We start from the raw sequence: 12,762 nt of genomic DNA on the forward strand, positions 1-12,762 counted from the left end.
AAAGAATTGTACAGTAAAAAAACATGCAAGGGAGCACGGGGAATTTCTCTGAAAGGTTAAATTCCTATGCCAGCCGCCAGTCACATCTGTTTTGGCAGATGTGCTGTCGTTCTTACCTCTGGTGGTATTATAAAAAAGAAAATATATACTAGACATATACTTTTTTTGTTATTGATGACAATTGATGGCTATTTTTCTAATTATGTCTCACGATAAAAAATCAATCAATAAAAATTATCTGGCAAAATCTCCCAGAAAACAGGTGAGTGTCATCCCCACAATGTTGTTTGTGTGGTTGACAAAAAGCCTGGCCACGCCCCTTTGTGATGTAGCTGACAACAGGAGGTGGAGGTAGGGGAGGAGGTGTGGCAGGAGGAGGAGGAGGAGGAGGGGAAAACAGGCCGTTCATCACCTTAATGGAAGAGTATCGATCGTGGGACCAGAGCCACCTCGCCCGTCTGCAATAGTAATGGAGTTCAGAGGAAATCGCAAATGAATAGCCATGAGGTGGGGTTGAGGAGGGTGAGGAGATGAGGAGGGGGTGGGGGGGTGCACTCTGCTAGTCATCATCTCTATGCTGTCTTTTGCGATGATTGTGGGTGGTATTGGGTTGTTGTGTGTTTGTTTTTGTGTATGTGAGGTTGCATGTGTGAGCGATCGAGTGTGTGTGTGTGTGTGTGTGTGTGTGTGTGTGTGTGTGTGTGTGTGTGTGTGTGTGTGTGTGTGTGTGTGTGTGTGTGTGTGTGTGATTGCCGGCATATGTGTGTGCGTGTGTTTGTGTGTGCGTGGGTTTGCGTGAGTTTCTCTGACGTCTCCTGATATTTGCAGCCGACTGCCCTATTTTCCGAGGATCATGGTGTGTCCGTGCGTGTGTGTGTGCGTGCGTGTCTGTGTGTGTGTGCGTGGGTATGCGTGTGTGTGTGTGTATGTGGCCGGGGAAGTCCCCGGTCGGCCATAGCTCTTTGCTGGCGTTCAGAGAGACGTCTTGGTGTTTGTGCACCAGTGATGGCTCTCTCTCTCCAGAGCAGCTCCTCTATATAATCCACCCCCGCAGCCCCTGAATAACAGACAGCTGTCACAGTGAGATGGCTCAGGCAGCAGGAACACGCGATAGCAACGCCTGGCCCACTCTGGGCGTGTGTGTGTGTGTTTGTGTGTGTGTGTGTGTGTGTCTGTGTGTGTGTGTGTGTGTGTGTGTGTGTGTGTGTGTGTGTGTGTGTGTGTGTGTGTGTGTGTGTGTGTGTGTGTGTGTGTGTGTGTGTGTGTGTGTGTGTGTGTGTGTGTGTGTGTGTGTGTATGTGTGTGTGTCTCAGCCTTGTCCCACTTTATGTGGGAGAGATTTCTGTGTGTTTGTTTGCATGAGTTTGTGTATGTGGCTGTCTGCACCTGTCAGTCTGTCTGTCTGTCTGTCTGTCTGTCTGTCTGTCTGTCTGTCTGTCTGTCTGTCTGTCTGTCTGTCTGTCTGTCTGTCTGTCTGTCTGTCTGTCTGTCTGTCTCTGTCTGTCTGTCTGTCTGTCTGTCTGTCTGTCTGTCTGTCTGTCTGTCTGTCTGTCTGTGTATGACAGACGTGTGGCGGTGTGTGCCTGTCTGCACCTGTCTGTGTACGACAAACATGTGTGTGTACGGGTGATGTTCGTGTATGTGTATTTGCAGTGTGTGTGTGTGTGTGTGTGTGTGTGTCTGTCTGCATCTGTCTCTCTGTTGACAGCCGTGTGTGTGTATGCGTGGTGTTTGTGTGTGAATGTTTCCATCCATCCTTCCGTCTGAGCATAACAGCCCTGTCCCACTTTGTGTGTGAGTGAGCTCGAGAGATTTGTGTGCCTGTGTCTGCAAGTGTGTGCGTGTGTGCGTGTGTGTGTGTCTGCCTGTCTACATCCATCCCTATGTGTGCTGCATGACAGCCTCATGTGCTCTGTGTATTTTTCCTGTGTCTGTGTGTCTATATGTGTGTGCGTATGTGTGTGTGTGTGTGTGTGTGTGTGTGTGTGTGTGTGTGTGTGTGTGTGTGTGTGTGTGTGTGTGTGTGTGTGTGTGTGTGTGTGTGTGTGTGTGTGGTTATGCATGTATGTGTGTATGGCCCAGATGCGTGTGTGTGCGTGTGTGTGTGTGTGTGTGTGTGTGTGTGCGTGTGCGTGCGTGGGTGTGTGTGTGTGCATCCTTGCGGCAGTATACAGGGGCTCACTAATAACATAATACTCTCTGATCGCCCCCGTCCCACAATCCCCCTTGGCGATTAGTGCTACAAACAGCCCCCGAGGCTACAGGCTAGGCTAGGCTGCCAGCGCCTCCTCCTCCGACGCAGACCGCATGCTACCAACAACCCATCGTAGTGCTGTGTATCCACCGGCGGCTCATGTGATTAAATAGCATGCAACAACGCATGTGCTTCAGATCACGGTGGTTTATGGCTAGTGGTGTCTTCTAGTTACAGCATCCCCCCCCCCCCCCCCCCCCCTCCCGCAAACACACACACACACGCACCACGCACCGCACCTGTTTGTCATTACCGGAAGACAAGTTGTGTGAGTAATTGCCACTTGTCTCCTTGTTCCGGCATCTATATGGAAATTGTTCCTCTTTTTAATCTTTTTCATTTTTCATTCGACACATTTAAAAGGGAAATTAGCTTCTCTAAAAAATACAACGCAGTACTTTACGGACTGCTTCCCCCACCCCTTCGTTGTGTGAACATCTCCACGGGTGTCTATCTGAAAGTGTTGCATCCATCATGGATGCAAATATGACTCATTAGTCTCCATTATACAGGCATTTTTCTAGACACATTTGTTTTTATGATGCAGTATTAGCGCCTGTAGGCTTTATGTGTTGGTACATTTCTTATCCAGTGTCCACAGTGTGTAGGCACTGTGGTTACTTCTCATTGAAAGTGAAGGGCCATACATCTCTATAAGAGTGATGTTGTAACTGCAGCCTTTGGGTGTTGAACTACCAACCTCAATGTTCTGGGTTCGAACCACAATGTCTGCGGTCTCCCGGAGCAAGATGATCTAGCAACCTGACCTGACCAATGAGGAGATGCATCTAAACATCTAATTGTTGGTTTATTTGGGTTAAATCGGCCGAATGACTCAATAGCACAAGGTAACACCGTTCCAGCACAGCCATATAATCACTCCTTCCATCCCAGGCTCCTTTCTGGGGGTTCTGCCTCCCAAACAGCCTGGGATGGAGGACATCCTGGAGCTGAGAGATATTCTCAGCTCTGTATTGGAACTCGATAAACAATCCACCCCCTCATCTTTACTGTGGCTCCATGGGACACTCCACACGCAACCAAAATTCTGTTTTATGTAGCTCACAGAAAGCATTGACTTTTTTTTCTTTTTAAACATTTTTACATCAGACCATGGGGTCGGGAGTGTATCCTTTGATGTGACGGTGAGTGACACAAAGTCGATGATATTTTTATACTGATCATAGTATTTTTATGTGTTGGGGATGTGTCAGTGTTAAGGCAGGCAGCATAGTTCGAAAGATGTTAATTTTATTCAGGCTGGCCGAGACCGAAGAAGCCATTTGAAGACAAATCTGTTATATGGGTTTTGGTTGGGTCACTGTAGATTCTTTTACTATTAGTGCCTGGAGTCATATTTTTTTAGAAGCATTTTTGATATCATATTTGTTAAAATTCTCTTTACACCTTGACAACAATTAATATGCAATATGCAATTCAAATGCTGTGATTTAAAAAGTGAAAAAAAATACAATATCTGTGATAACCTGTGAGATCTGTAATAAGCCTGTCCGATCATTTCATTCGGCCCGAATTAAATGATTGGACGGCTTATCTGTCAGTCTACCTACCTACCCGGCTACCTGCCCATGCACTGAACACTCGCTCTGCCCATGCAATCATTGCACAAGAGTCTTCCACAAGGCCAGGCTGACGTATTGCTAAAGCTACCGAGATAATCACATGTTTTGCAGGGAATTGCTTTGGATGGAGGCCTGAAGGGAGCTGTGGGAATTCATTCAGTTGGATACTTTCAAAGTCTAGCTCACTCTGGCTGGTTATTCCACAACGGCCTACCATAGCTTTAAGACCAATGGGGCTACCATTCGGGGTTTCCATGGAGACGGGGAAATCAGATCAAAAGTAAATCATGCCTGCCTGGCTTTTTGTCTAATCACACACAATGTTTACATTGTCAGTGTGTATTTCGGCAGGTTAACACCTCTTGGAGGTGCAAGAAGGGCTAAGTGTGAAAAAAAATAAGTGTGTTGCTTATCAGGGTTAATTACCTTGTTTCCAGTAAGTGGGAGCGCCCATTGTGGTTAAGGCTGCTCACACCACAGTTGCCAAGAGTGATTAGATATGAATTTGTTAGATCTATACAACGTTAATGGCTTTTTATCTATATCAATCAAAAATTTTAAATATTCCTACCATGGAGCTTTGAGCCTGATATCTTTTGTGTTGTCACGGAAACATCGGGTCGATAGTTGCATTTCTACATTGTTGCTGATGTTGGATTTGCAGTGCATTGATTTGCCACACCGTTGACAAGGCAGAGGTGACGTTCCCGGGAAGTAATGCACACCCTCGGAGCGTTATTAGCCAATCAGGATGAAGAATCAAGCGGTTCTGCGGTAGGAAATATTGAATGAGATCCTGGAGTGTGGAGCAGAATGCAGTAGGACGCAACCACAACCCTACATATTCTTTTGTACTAACTGATCTGGGTCAGAGTGACAGCAAAGTATTGACGGAGAGAGAGAGAGAGATGTATTTTCACAGACACCACCAGGCGTCGAAATACACAAGGAGTGTGTGTCTATACCCCCCCCCCCCCACACACACACACACACACACACACACACACACACACACACACACACACACACACACAGACACACACACACACACACACACACACACACACACACTCCCCCATCCCCCGGGGACACTGCCACACAACCGCTCAGCTTTGTCACCTCTCTCTGCTGCTATAATTTAATGCAATGCAGCCGGGCGACGTGCAACATTTCCACAGAACAATTCCAGTGCAAACTGCCTCTAAGCTCCCCGCGCGCGGCGCGCAGACCAATAACCTGCACGCTGTCCGTGAGAGAGCGTGCGGCCTGAGGCCCAGTGTGTGGGGGAGTGTGTCTGTGCATGTGTTTGTGGAGGTGCAGAAATGACTGAAGGCAAGCATGTTTGCATGTGAGTGTGTGTGTGTGTGTGTGTGTGTGTGTGTGTGTGTGTGTGTGTGTGTGTGTGTGTGTGTGTGTGTGTGTGTGTGCGTGTGCGTGCGTGCGTGCGTGTGTGTGTGTGCGTGTGTGTGCGTGTGTGTGTGCGCGTGTGGGAACGGAATTGTTTTCATGCATGTGACTATGATTGTGTATGTGTGTGTGTGTGTGTGTGTGTGTCTTTCCGGTTTCTGTTTTTTTTTTGTGAGTTTCATGTATGAAGGAGCTTGTGTATGTGTGCGTGTGTGTTTGTGTGTTTGTCTTTCCGGTTTTTGAGTTTTTTTTTGTGAGTTTCATGTATGAAGGAGCTTGTGTGTGTGTGTGTGTGTGTGTGTGTGTGTTTGTGTGCGAGAGCATGATTATGTTTGTCAGAGTGAGTGTGAGCATGATTGTATATAATGGAGTGAGCTAGTGCGTGCATGAGTGGGCGAGAGGGGTTGTGTGTGCATGCATGTGCGTGTGTGTGAGATACGGAGCAAGCCAGCCTCCCGCTCTACCTTAGCAGCAGCAGCGTGTGTTTGTGCGTGTGCGTGTGTGCTTGCGACATGCGTGTAAGTGCGTGAGTGTTCATGTTTGTGTGCAGCATGTCTATGTGTGTGTGTGTGTGTGTGTGTGTGTCTGTGCGTGCGTTTGTGAGGCTTGGCTCGACAGACTTTGAATCCGATGTTAATTATTGTGATGTGGGTCGACAAGAGGCCGCCACGGCCGCCCAGGGGGAAACCACTAGATCATTAGAAGTACACACACACATACATACATACACACACACACACACCGAATACAGACACACAAAAACAAAGACCCACACAGCAGACACTCAAACAGCATAAACAAATACAAACACACACACATAAATAATTAGACAACAACTTATGTAGGCCTACCTATTCATGCACACAAATATTCTGCACACACACACACACACACACACACACACACACACACACACACACACACACACACACACACACACACACACACACACCACAAACACACACTCTGACAGACACAAACACTCAACAGCACAAACTGACAAACAAACGATATCGTTTGAAATGGTTGCTTAATGTGGGTCAGCCTGGATTTAACTGCACCGCAATGGGAGATCAACTCATTATTCTGCGCTTGCTCGCTCGCGCTCGTACGCGCTCTCGCACGCTTCAGCATCACACTACTACATACGCGCGCTTCTAATATCGCGTCTGTTCCAAAACACGGCATGAAGCGGAACCGTCCTGGCCCAGAGGATCAACATAAACCTCTGTTCAATCTTATCACAAAACATAAGCGCCAAATCCGCCATTATGTCCCCATGGCCGGGGAAAACAAACAGACGCCAGTGCCCGGAAATGTTTTTCAGTGCATCTCCTAACAAACGCTCACAAGTCAAAGGGATTTATTTTTCTGCAGAAGAAGAAAAATCGATCAAGGTTGTGTTAAAGGCTTAGGCCTACTTGAAATGAACTCGCTTATCCCCAAATGTATGCATACGCATTTTTTTCTCTATTTTTTTTGGTATGTAGTTCATTTTCAATCGTGTTTCATTTGTAGCCAGAACGGCAGCATAATTCCAAAAGCCTGCAGTCGTTGTTAAACCCATACGGCCCATCCATCAAAATAACACTTTCTGCTTCTCAGAGAAGGAATAAGACGTAGTGGTGTCGCTCTCCGCGGGGCTGAAGCGGCCCGCTTCAGCAGCGGTGATCACTCCAAAAAACAAATGCCATATTTATCCCGCAGCTGTCAAGTCACAAGTCGTGGTTTTAAATCATGTTTACAAAGTGAGCATCAATGCGATCTGTTTGACCACCACCTCGCCACCATGCAATACTCCCCCCTCCCCCCGTGTGCGAATGTGCCTGTGCCTGTGCGCACGCGAATTGATTCGCGTGTTTGCGTGCCCGTTGTTTGAGAGAGAGAGAGAGAGAGAGAGAGAGAGAGAGAGAGAGAGAGAGAGAGAGGAGAGAGAGAGGAGAGAGAGAGAGAGAGAGGGAGAGAGAGAGAGAGAAGAGAGAGAAGAGAGAGAGAGAGAGAGAGAGAGAGAGAGGAGAGAGAGAGAGAGAGAGAGAGAGAGAGAGAGAGAGAGATGGATTTGGAGCCAGCGTAGAGTTGGCGGAGTGGACCAGACGCCTTCCGACGTTGAGTGTGAAACATTCAACAAGGAAAACATTCATCTGACGAGGAGGGATAAAGAGAGAAAGAGAAAGAGAGAGAGAGAATTATTCTGCATATCTTCACACACATATGCTCCCTATAATTGCCACGGGTTGGTCTGCTTTGGCTGTCATCGCGCCGCGATGGACGGGACGACCTGATCTGTCCGCTCCGTCCGGAGCAAGTGAACCCTTAAGAAGGAGGTTGGGGGAAATGATGATTCAACTTATTTTTTTGTTAAGTGACTTCAAGTGAGATTTATCATTTTTGGCTGCAACTGTCCGCACGGCCAGTGAGGACGTAATCGAAAATTCAAGTGTGTCTACGCGGAGCTGAAAGGTACGTTACATTTCTGTTGGCAATGGGACAAAACATCAGTGCAATATGCAATAGACATGAACACCCTTCAGTTATTCATTTAAATAGTCCAAAACATCACAGTGCTGCTGCGGAGTGGATGAGCGCATTGCATGTAAACGATACCTGAATGAGTGAGTCAATTACACGTTGCCACAAACCAATAGTTGCTCATGTCGCTTTTTCGGATGTTATCGCCTTAATGACCTCATTCAGGGAATAATTAGATTGCGAATTCCCGCGGTGAATTGTGGAGGCGGGGGACGTGTGGATGGGATAAACGAGCGCAGAGGTCGTTGGGCTACCGCGTGCTCTCATCGCTAATGAGATCGCTGCTGCTGCCGGTGTTTCTCTCCCCGTCTCCCTTAATTGGTATTCTGCCGCGTCCCGGCGGAGCGGGGAGACGCAGCAGGACCCGATATAGACTCTCGTTTGTTTAACTCGCGCAGATTTGTGCTATCCGTCTTGTGTGGACAGATGCCTACTGACAACTTCAGTATCTAGCCTATACTCTGTGAGTGTGAGTGCGTGTGTTTGTGTATCTCTCTCTCTCTCTCTCTCTCTCTCTCTCTCTCTCTCTCTCTCTCTCTCTCTCCTCTCTCTCTCTCTCTCTCTCTCTCTCTCTCTCTCTCTCTCAATTCATATTTAACACCATGTCCCTTTATCTCGGTGTGTGTGTGTGTGTGTGTGTGTGTGTGTGTGTGTGTGTGTGTGTGTGTGTGTGTGTGTGTGTGTGTGTGTGTGTGTGTGTGTGTGTGTGTGTGTGTGTGCTCTCTCTCACTCCTAATGTGGCTGTTTACTTACACATAGACAAAGGCCTATAGCTCAAGCTGCTTTAAAAATCCCAAAAATAAAGACAAACCCTCAAGGTGGCTAAAACCTTTTTGTTGAATCGACGATCACTCTTTAAAATACGTTCCTGTGTGATTCCTCTACAAGATTGGCAAGTTGTGCCTTCAGCAGTGTCAGTGAGCTGGAAGTGATTTTGGACTGGGTTGTGCTCAGACTGTAATTACAGCGTTCAATCATGCACATAACTACACGGAGATAAAACACAGAAAATAATCCATCAATAGTAGGACTACACCATCATCACTCATCGTTCAATCACTGTTCAGGCTATATATATATACACTGTCCCGGCACAGTAGACAACACTAGCACACACATAGACAACACGTAGACCTACAGAGTACACAACACCAACACACACATAGACAACGCGTAGGCTTACACAGTACACAACACATAGACAACGAATAGACAACACGTAGGTCTACACAATGCACAACAAATAGACGTCACGCAGGCCTATGCAATGCACAACACATAGACAACACCTGCGAAATACAAAACACAAATGCAACACGTAGGCCTACAAAATACGTGACACATAGACAACACGTAGGCCTACGCAATGCACAGCACAAACCACACGACGTAGGCCTACACAACACCCCACACACAGACAACCCGAAGGCATACACAACACAGACAACATGAAGGCCTACACACTACACAACATATACACAGCATACAACAGGAATAGGAACACTCACCATATCAGCCGCCCCTGGTTCAGCTCCACACCTCCTGTTTCAGGTAGTAAAGTGTATTCTGGTATGCATTGACCCTGCTGCTGATGTGACAGACATAAATAAAGCCCAGCTCATGTTCAGATGACAGCAGCAGGAAGTTGCTTTGCCCTTCCATTGACGACCTGTGAAATGGGCTCCATTGTCTCTCCAGCCTATGTGTAGGATCGTGTTCACTGTTACGAGCGTACTTCCATGGCCGCCTACATACAATTGTCATGGTTACCCGTGGACCATCGCCGGGTTACCCCTCTACTCAAAGCGCGCCGCCGTCAGATTAAGACGCAGTGAATGTGATTGTTCTGATCGATCCGGCCTCAGTCTCAACACTGCGCACCTCTGGCCGCCTCTGCCGGGATTGGTAGACTCATTCACGACGACTGTGACTGTAATGTTTTTGAGTGTGTGCCAATGACAGACACACACACAAACACACGGCAGTAAGAGAGAAAGACGTGGAGATGAAGTGAGAGCTTGATTCAGAGTAAAAGTGCTAGAAAGCAGCAAGGGAGCAAGATAAAGAAAGCAAACATGGCCGCCGTGAATAAAGGGAATATTGTACAGAGTCCCAGGTTGGAAGTACACAGCGGTTGAAAAGGAGACGTGTTTACATTTTCAAAGGTCAACCGACTCGCAGCACTATTAAGGAAGATGGACGACAGGCCAAACAAACAAATTTTTTTACCTGACATGCACGTCGTTCTGAACACGTAAAGGTGTTGATCAGAATTCGGCGGCGCTGCTATTGTCTCCGGGACTTCGAGGAGAGAAAGCGAAGGAGACGGAGAGTGTCACCGCAGGGATGATTGATGGCTCCTCTGTGACGGGGGATGACACACCAATGACACGATCACTCTTGCCACGCCGTTAGTTTCTCAAAAGGAAAACAATGGCGGCCTTGAAGAATCGTCTTCTTACAGCTGTCGTCGGACATCAATCTTCACCTAACTGTCCTTCATACGACGTGAAGTAGCCTTAGACTGGCTCATGACTGTCCTTCAGGCATTAGATACAGTTCAGCAGCACCAGACTTAAGTCTGTCCTTCAGGCATCACATACAGATGAACAGCACTAGCTATAAGCACTAGACCTAAGTACGCCGTCAGACATCAGACACAGTTGAACAGCACTTGACTTAAGTCTATCCTTCAGACTTCAGATACAGTTCAACAATACTAGACGTAGGTCTGTCCTTCAGATACACTTGGACAGCACTAGACTTAAGTCTAGCCTTCAGACACCAGATACAGTTTAGCAGCACTAGACTTAAGCACAATACATAAGTATATCCTTAAGAAATAAGATACAATTGAATAAAAGGACATGACATCAGATACAGTTAAAAAATGTATCATACTGTTTAAAAGGACCAGGCCACTAGGCCATCAGATAAAGTTTAGCATTTGACTTCTGTCTTGTTTTCATGCAACATGAAATAGCGTTTGTGAACAACTTGTAAAGTTGAACAAGACATGAATAAGTCAGCCTTTCAGAAAAATTGAAATACTTTTAAAGTTGACTTGACTGAAGTCTGTCAATCACATGCTGTTTACCTGATTTCTTTCCACCATCTTCAAACCTTAAATACATGGCACACAAAAAGAACAGTGTGCTCCAAAATCGAACACAGTTCAACAGGATTACAAGCTACAATTTGCCAGGTAATCTAAAAATATCAAATCCAAGAGACTGTAACAAAAGAATATAACAATTTGAGAAAAGACACGGCACACAGTACATCTGTCCTACTAAAGACGTTTTGTGGGTGTGTGTGCGTGTGTGTGTGTGAGTGATAAATTCTGCAGTGTGTAACGGCGGCTAACAGAACAGTATGAATGTGTACACAAGTGGTGGGTGGTGGATGGTGGGTGGGTGGCGGTGGATGGTGCGCGAAGGGGTGGGCGGTTGAACTCTGGAGACCCCTTTGGTTAGCCTAACGCGACCAGACAGAGTACTTCAGACTAAACGGTCTGCTGGCGCATGGCTGGCGCAGCCATGGATACACACACACACACACACACACACACACACACACACACACACACACACACCACACACACACACACACACACACACACACACACACTCCAGAGAATGCCTTGGGCTTTGCTTTCTTTCAAACTGCTGAGAAGGGCATATGAACAGCTGGATATTTGCACGCACACGCACACACACACACACACACACACACACACACAACACACACACACAGAGGCATTTGCATGCAGGCTTGTGGACGCACACATACCAGCAAAATGACAATGCAAACTCAGATGCCCACACATATACGCACACACACACACATACACTAACACACAACCACACACACCCACAAGGCAGTATCGCTGGTCTGCATCTGCGCCCATAGTGAAGGGGGAAATCGATAGACGGGAGATCAAGTCGCACAGCGAGCCAGTGGAAAATACGGCAATCAATGAGCTTATTAAGTGAACACAGTCTCCTTTACTAAACCCCAAAACGCTTGTGTGTGGGTGTGTGTGCGTGAGTGTGTGTGTATGGGGCGGTTGTTTGGCAACGTTGACGCAATTTGTTTGCCTTCATGTTCGGTATGAGTGTGTGTGCGTCAGCCGTTGTGTGGGTGGATAGCACAAAGAGTTTTTCTCTGTGTGCATTTGTTTGTGTGCGAGCGTGTGTGTGTGTGTGTGTGTGTATGTGTGTGAACATATGTCTTGTCATTGGATGTGCAAATGCGGGTTCATGCATTTGCACAATGTATGTGTGCGTGTGTGTGATTGTGTGTGTGCGCGTTTGTCTGTGTGCAAATGTGAGTACATTTATATATTGTCTATGTATGTTCAAAAAGGGGTGCATGCATGTAAATATGCATGAGTGAGTGTGTGTGTGTGCGTGCGTGCCGTGCGTGCGTGCGTGCGTGCGTGCGTGCGTGCGTGCGTGCGTGCGTGCGTGTTTGTGTGTGTGTACTTCAGCGTGCTTGTGTCCCTGTATTATGCAGGGTGTTGCCCTCACACAGTATGGTGGCCTTACTCTATCTTTGGACAAAAAGGATGTCCCCAGCACAAGGGATTTAAGCAGCTGCCTGTCAGGGTGGAAGGACAAGGAAGATGGAGGGCGAAAGAGTGAGGATGAGGTCACACCTCGGGAAGGGAAAATAATGGCTCTACCAGAGACAGTGAAACAGGGAGAGGGAGATGGGGAGAGAGAAGAGAGAGAGAGAGAGAGAGAGAGAGAGAGATGGTGCAGCGGCGAGTAATTGAGAAAAGGAAGAGACAGAAGAAAAGAACCAGTGAATGAAAGAAAGAGAGAGGAGTAAGTGAGAGGGAAGGAGAGAAAGGTGGTGTTGGTGGGAGTGGTGGTATTGCCCGAGAAATGGGAAAGCAAGAAAAGTGCAAGGGGAGCACAGGAGAATAATAGAGGAGAGAAAGTGTCCAATTTGTAAAGATGGAATAAAGGAAAGAACGACTGA

General features: G+C 47.1%; 1 protein-coding gene across 1 annotated transcript in view; it reads left to right on the forward strand.

Annotated features, from left to right (window-relative positions):
* The first annotated feature begins 7,277 nt into the window (after positions 1-7,277).
* The window catches only part of LOC132463139 (leucine-rich repeat-containing protein 24-like), a 15,717-nt gene continuing 10,232 nt past the window's right edge, over positions 7,278-12,762 (forward strand). The window contains 1 exon segment of the mRNA XM_060059084.1: positions 7,278-7,704. The gene's annotated coding sequence lies outside the window, so the exon portion shown is untranslated.

This window comes from Gadus macrocephalus, chromosome 8 (genome assembly GCF_031168955.1).
Source record: "Gadus macrocephalus chromosome 8, ASM3116895v1".
NCBI lineage: Eukaryota > Metazoa > Chordata > Actinopteri > Gadiformes > Gadidae > Gadus > Gadus macrocephalus.